Genomic DNA, 7,802 nt, shown 5'->3' with positions numbered 1-7,802 from the left:
CGCGCTACTTCATGTTGGGTACCCTCGTTCCAATACGTTATAAAAGACTATGCATTCGTCCACCTTGAATATTATTCATGTTCTGGTTAAAAAAGGCCCTAATGATTTATGCTATACAACGTTTGACATGTTTGAACGAACGGAAATATATTTTTTCCCCTCGTTCATGACGAGAAGTCCGGCTGGCTTACATCATGTGCTAACGAGACGGAGATTTTTGGACATAAATGATGAGCTTTTTTGAACAAAACTACATTCGTTATGGACCTGTGATACCTGGAAGTGACATCTGATGAAGAGAATCAAAGGTAATGGATTATTTACATAGTATTTTCGATTTTAGATCTCCCCAACATGACGTCTAGTCTGTATCGCAACGCGTATTTTTCTGGGCACAGTGCTCAGATTATTGCAAAGTGTGATTTCCCAGTAAGGTTATTTTTAAATCTGGCAAGTTGATTGCGTTCAAAAGATGTAAATCTATAATTCTTTAAATGACAATATAATATTTTACCAATGTTTTCTAATTTTAATTATTTAATTTGTGACGCTGACTTGAATTCCGGTTATTGGAGGGAAACGATTTCCTCAACATCAATGCCATAGTAAAACGCTGTTTTTGGATATAAATATCAACTTGATAGAACTAAAAATGCATGCATTGTCTAACATAATGTCCTAGGAGTGTCATCTGATGGAGATTGTAAAAGGTTAGTGTATCATTTTAGCTGGTTTTATGGTTTTGGTGACCCTGTCTTTGACTTGACAAAACATTACACACAACTCTTGTAAATGTACTGTCCTAACATACTCTAAATTTATGCTTTCGCCGTAAAACCTTTTTGAAATCGTAAAACGTGGTTAGATTAAGGAGATGTTTATCTTTCAAATGGTGTAACATAGTTGTATTTTTGAAAAATTTGAATTTTGACATTTATTTGGATTCAAATTTGCCGCTCTTGAAATGCACCTGCTGTTGATGGAGTGCACCACGGGTGGCACGCTAGCGTCCCACCTAGCCCCAAGATTAACAAAGTATAGTTTTGGGCCTCCCGGGTGGCGCAGTGGTCTAAGGCACTGCATCGCAGTGCTAGCTGTGCCACCAGAGATTCTGGGTTCGTGCCCAGGCTCTGTTGCAGATGGCCGCAACCGGGAGGCCCATGGGTCGGCGCACAATTGGCCCAGCGTCGTCCGGGTTAGGGAGGGTTTGGCCGGCAGGGATATCCTTGTCTCATCGCGCACTAGCGACTCCTGTGGCAGGCCGGGCGCGGTGCACGCTGACCAGGTCGCCAGGTGTACGGTGTTTCCTCTGACACATTGGTGCGGCTGGCTTCCGGGTTGGATGTGCATTGTGTCAAGAAGCAGTGTGGCTTGGTTGGGTTGTGTTTCGGAGGACACATGGCTCTCGACCTTCGCCTCTCCCGAGTCCGTACGGGAGTTGCAGCAATGAGACAAGAGTGTGTGCGAGCAAGGAGGCCTACAAACCTGACTCAGTTACACTAGCTCTGTCAGGAGGAAGAGGCCAAAATCCACCCAACTTATTGTGGGAAGCTTGTGGAAGGCTACCCGAAACGTTTGACCCAAGTTAAACTATTTAAAGGCAATGCTACCAAATACTAATTGAGTGTATGTAAACTTCTGACCCACTGAGAAGGTGATGAAAGAAATAAAAGCTGAAATAAATAATTCTCTCTACTATTATTCTGACATTTCACATTCTTAAAATAAAGTGTTGATTCTAACTGACCTAAGACATGGAATTTTTACTAGGATTAAATGTCAGAAATTGTGAAAAACTGATTTTAAATGTATTTGGCTAAGGTGTATGCAAACCTCCAACTTCAGCTGTATATGGTTTCCAGTTTACATAGAGTCCAGTGAATTTCTTTCTGGGCCATCGAGGTGTCTGCTTGGGGGGGGGGTATACACGGCTGTGATTATAATCGAATAGAATTCTCTTGGTAGATAATGCGGTCGGCATTTGATTGTAAGGAATTCTAGGTCAGGTGAACAAAAGGACTTGAGTTCCAACCCTCGCTCAAATTTCGTCTACCTTGTTGTCAAGAGACTGGACATTGGCGAGTAGTATACTCTGGAGCGGTGAGCGATGTGCCCGTCTACAGAACCTGACCAGAAGACCGCTCCGTCTGCCCCTTCTGCGGTGCAGTTGTTTTGGGTCACCTACTGGGATCAGATCCATTGTCTTGGGTGGTGGTTACGAACAGAGGATCTGCTTCGGAAATGTTGTATTCCTGGTCGTAATGTTGGTAAGTTGACGTTGCTCTTATATCCAATAGTTCTTCCCGGCTGTATGTAATAAGACTTAACATTTCCTGGGGTAACAATGTAAGAAATAATACATAAAGAAACTGCAGAGTTTCCTAAGAACGCGAAGCAAGGCGACCATCTCTGTCGGCGCCATTTTGCAAGAATATGATGTGAATGATGATACGATATGTTGTGCAGGCTCTAGCTGATTCAATTATTAATGTACCACGACCTCCCAATCCAACCGAAATCTACAGATAAAGAAGCAAACTGGTAATGTAAAATATATTCAGCAACTCCTCAATGACAATGGAGGTTGATTAGCTTTTGTTACTTCACCAATGGTACATCCTGAAAAACGTTGAAGAGAAAAGTGACACCTTTTCCTACTGATATTTGCAGCGAAATTGCACGTCATGCGTTGATTAGAAATTGAGAATGTCGCCCAATGTCAGCAGGCCTAACTGGCCACGGAAGTCATAACTTAAATCCAAATTGAAATGTAAAGTTGCACTGACTATGAAGCAGTCTGTATCTGCCAAACAAGCTCATAAATGGAAATTAGTCGTTAGTGATAATGAATTGGATTTCTCGTCATTTGATTGTACTTCCTACTGAATGTACTATCTCACGACCTTGGGTAATTAACCATTATCAAAGTGTTTCCATGAGGTACAGCGGAGATGCAGTTGATATCAGGTCTGTAGCACCTCTACAGGATGTTTAGTTTCATTCTGAATCATTCTCAAACAGATGGGCCAGCTATATACTGTATATTTCACAGACCTTAGAGAGAAGACTCCACAGGGGTGGTATGATCACTTGTATTCATTCAACTGATTAAACTGCATCCCGTAGATTGAGTTTCTCTGATCAAATAAGACTAACTGGTGGGAGCTGAACAATATTCTTAAACACACTCCGACTAAGAAAATATGAATTCAAAAGAATGTTCATTTTCAAGCAACCTGTGTTCCTCAATACCTACTGGACCTGACCTGTAGGTAATGTGGTTGTTTTAAAATATTTCCATTTCAAAAGTAAGTCAAGGCTGAACTGTTTATCACTGACTCACAGAAAGCCTTCTGTCTCATAAGGAAAAGTATGACATTGAGGGAAAATGGCATAAAATAGTTTGAAATGACTTACACAATGATATTTTCCCGAAAACCACCCTGAGTATTCAGTTCACAGCTAATACCACTGCTAATGCGAATGCAGCTAATACATCAGATGTGGAAATACATGATATATACAAAAGTATGTGGACACCCCTTCAAATTAGTGGATTTGGCTATTTCAGCCACACCTGTTTCTGACAGCAGTATAAAATCGAGCACACAGCCATGCAATCTCCATAGACAAACATTGGCTATAGAATGGCCTTACTGAAGAGCTCAGTGACTTTCAACTTGGCACTGTCATAGGATAACACCTTTCCAACAAGTCAGTTTTGTGAAATTTCTGCGCTGCTAGAGCTGCCCTGGTCTGTTATTGTGAAGTGGAATTGCTGTTCTTGTGAAGTGGAAACGTCTAGGAGCAAAAACGGCTCATCCACAAAGTGGTAGGCCACACAAGCTCACAGAATGGGACCACCGACTGCACACGTAGCGCGTAAAAATCGTCTGTCCTTGGTTGCAACACTCACTACCAAGTTCCAAACTTCTTCTGGAAGCAACATCAGCACAAGAACTGTTCGTCGGGATCTTCATGAAATGGGTTTCTATGGCCAAGCCGCCGCACACAAGCCTAAGATCACCATGTGCAGTGCCAAGCGTCGGCTGGAGTGGTGTAAAAATTACCACCATTGGACTCAGGAGCAGAGGAAACGTGTTCTCTGGAGTGATGAATCACGCTTCACCATCTGGCAGTCCGGCAGACGAATCGGAGTTTGGCGGATGCCAGGAGAACGCTACCTGCCAAATGTAAAGTTTGATGGAGGAGGAATAATGGTCTGGGGCTGTTTTTCATGGTTTGGGCTAGGCCCCTTAGTTCCAGTGAAGGGAAATCTTAATGTTACTTCATATAATGACATTCTAGACAATTCTGTGCCTACAACTTTGTGGAAACAGTTTGGGAAAGGCCCTTTCCTGTTTCACCATGACAATGCCCCAGTGCACAAAGCGAGATCCATACAGAAATAGTTTATTGAGATTGGTGTGGAAGAACTTGACTGGCCTGCACAGAGCCCTGACATCTACCCCATCAAACACCTTTGTGATGATTTGGAACGTTGATTGCGAGCCAGGCCTAATCGCCCAACATCAGTGTCCGACCTAACTAAAGCTCTTGTGGCTGAATGGAAGCAAGTCCCCGCAGCAATGTTCCAACGTCTAGTAGGAAGCCTTCCCAGAAGAGTGGAGGCTGTTATAGCAACAAAGAGGTGACCAACTACACATTAATGCCCATGATTTTGGAATTAGATATTCAACGAGCAGGTGTCCACATACCTTTGGTTATGTAGTGTTTGTTCAAAACAACTTTAGGACATTGGAATTCCATGAGTCAGGTTTTGAAAAAGCAACAACAACCTAAACAAAAACGATTTGCATGTGACGACCATGGTAAATATTAATTTACCTTTTCAGACTAAAGTGATCTGTGAAAGGAGAACATCAGTAATCCCTTATCTCTTAAAATGTCCTTCCTTTACTTTGTACCAACAGAAATCATTTAATGTGAATATTTTCCTATCTGACGTGGTAACAAGAAATAAACATTGTCTCCCTTTCTAATAAATGTGTGTTAGAAACCAGGATGTAATGCAACTAAAATGGGGATCCACAGCGGTATAATGGGGCAATGCATTGATAAATATTGAACATCCCATAATGAAAGAAGATCAAAAAGCCTGGCAGAAGATGAACAGACATCTCCCAAATAAATAATACATCAGGAACCCCAGGCTCCTAGACATCCATGATCCAACCCAAGATTTAATGAGGGAAAAAATACCAAACATACAGTGGAACATGAAATTGCACTGCGTCCACTGATTATCTTCAACTTCAGCAGTAGTGGAATATACAGCAGCAGATTTGAAAGATAATTATGAAGTGAGTTTACTCCCCTAAGAAAGTTTATTGCTGTATACTGCAGTTCTTGTGTATGCTCATCTGTGAAAGAGACCTTGGTCTCAGCATGACTCCCTGTCGAAATGAAGGTTAAATAAAAATAAACAAGTAAAAAATGTAATAGTTAGTTGCGCTACGGTCCTCCCTGAGAGTTTATTTGGTAAAATGTGAAAAACAAGTTTTATCATGTGTGGATGCGTGTATGACAGATCTTGTGTTTATGACAGTGTCATTTGCTTGTAATAGCGAACAGACTGACATTAACTAACTGTAATGCAAAGTCAGTTTTTTTGGTAAAACTCAGATAAACATTGGTTACTGACATCTAGGAAATTAGCATATTACAGTGACAACAACCCATTACAAATGACAGAAACCAGTTTTGAGGTGGTATGAGAAATGATGGATTGTAATCATCTATCATGCTGCATATAGGCCCAGTTTTAATGTGGTTGCCTTACTTTTTTCTCATGCCAATACGTTTGTGCAAATGAGTTAAGGAATGGAAATCCTATGCATGCAGGGCTCATCACTACCCCACGGACTAAACATAGTCCCTCAGGCCCTTGCCCAGGAGCTTTACCAAGAGGAGTGTTCTAACTGCTCTCATATTCAGTAACATACACAACTAGGGTTCACATGTCTGCAGACTGTTAATGGTGTAGCGTCACACGCTGCGAAGCATTGGACCCGGGATCCAGCCTATTTCATCTTCAAACAAACCTTTAAGTTTCATTTTGATATTCACAGTGCAAAGTGATTTTTGTTCCAGTGCCTCTAGAATATTACGTTTATGATCACCAAAGCTTAGGCTTTATCTGTAAATGTGTCATTCTATATATTGTAGGATTACACAAACCCATAGTTTCTTGTTCAAGACAGGTTTTCCCTGATTAGGGTTTTTCTTTTATCAATACTGGCATTTTGAAGTCAGACGTTTGTAAATGTATCTACAGTGCATTTGGAAAGTATTCAGACCCCTTGACTTTTTCCACATTTTGTTACGTTACAGCCTTATTCTAAAATTGATTTAAAAAAAATAATTCTCAGCAATCTACACACGATTCCCCATAATGACAAAGCAAAAACAAACAACAAATTTTTGCAAATGTATTCAGACCCTTTGCTATGAAACTCAAAAATGAGCTCAGGTGCATTCTGTTTCCATTGATCATCCTTGAGATGTTACTACAACTTGTTTGAATTCAATTGATTGGACATAATTTGGAAAGGCACACACCATATCTATATAAGGTCACACAGTTGACAGTGCATGTCAGAGAAAAAACCTAGCCATGAGGTTGAAGGAATTGTCCGTAGAGCTCCGAGACAGGATTGTGTCGAGGCACAGATCTGGGGAAGGGTACCAAAAATGTCTGCAGCATTGAAGGTCCCCAAGAACACAGTGGCCTCCATCATTCTTAAATGGAAGAAGTTTGGATCCCCATTATACTCCTAGAGCTGGCAGCCCGGCCAAACTGAACCGTCACCGAGAAGGGCTTTGGTCAGGGAGGTGACCAAGACCCGATGGTCACTCTAACAGATCTTCAGAGTTCCTCTGTGGATATGGGAGAACCTTCCAGAAGGACAACCATCTCTGCAGCACTCTACCAATCAGGCCTTTATGGTAGAGTGGCCAGACGGAAGCCACTCCACAGTAAAAGGCACATGACAGCCCACTTGGAGTTTGCCAAAAGGCACCTAGAGGACAAAGACCATGAAAAACAAGATTATCTGGTTCTGATGAAAGCAAGAGTGAACTCATTGGCCTGAATGCCAAGTGTCATGTCTAGAGAAAACCTGGCACCATCCCTATGGTGAAGCATTGTGTTGGCAGCATCATGCTGTGGGGATTCTTTTCAGCGTCAGGGACTGGGAGACTAGTCAGAATAGAGGGAAAGATGAACGGCGCAAAGTACAGCGAGATCCTTGATGAAAACCTGCTCCAGAGCGCTCAAGGCCTCAGACTGGGTTTGAAGGTGAACTAACAGGACAATGACACTAGGCACACAGCCAAGACAACGCAGTCGTGGCTTTGGGACAAGTCTCTGAATGTCCTTGAGTGGCCCAGCCAGAGCCCGGACTTGAACCCGATCTAACATCTCTGGAGAGACCTGAAAATACCTGGCCCAACACTATAGCCACTAGGCTAGAATATCCATATTTTACTGTTGCTCCTTCAACATGTAAGATTATGACATCCAGCTGCTACTTCCTGTATGCATTCTGTCTTTTAATTTACTTATTCCATTCAGCTCCAGGTGGTTCCTGCCTTCTTCAGCTCCTCTTCTTTGGTCTTTAGCTTACAGGAGACAAAAGAAACAGTTCAGTTTGTCATTCAAGACCATTGTTGACCACTGTGTTAGCAACCGGGTTTTCGCAGATGTTTCTCTGGCTAGTAGGCTGCCATTGTAACACCACTGCAATGTTTAAACTCACAGTCAACATCAATTTCACACC

Source organism: Salmo salar, chromosome 17 (assembly GCF_965601325.2).
Source record: "Salmo salar chromosome 17, fSalSal1, whole genome shotgun sequence".
NCBI classification, from domain to species: Eukaryota; Metazoa; Chordata; class Actinopteri; order Salmoniformes; family Salmonidae; genus Salmo; species Salmo salar.
Note: the sequence above shows the minus strand (reverse complement) of the source record.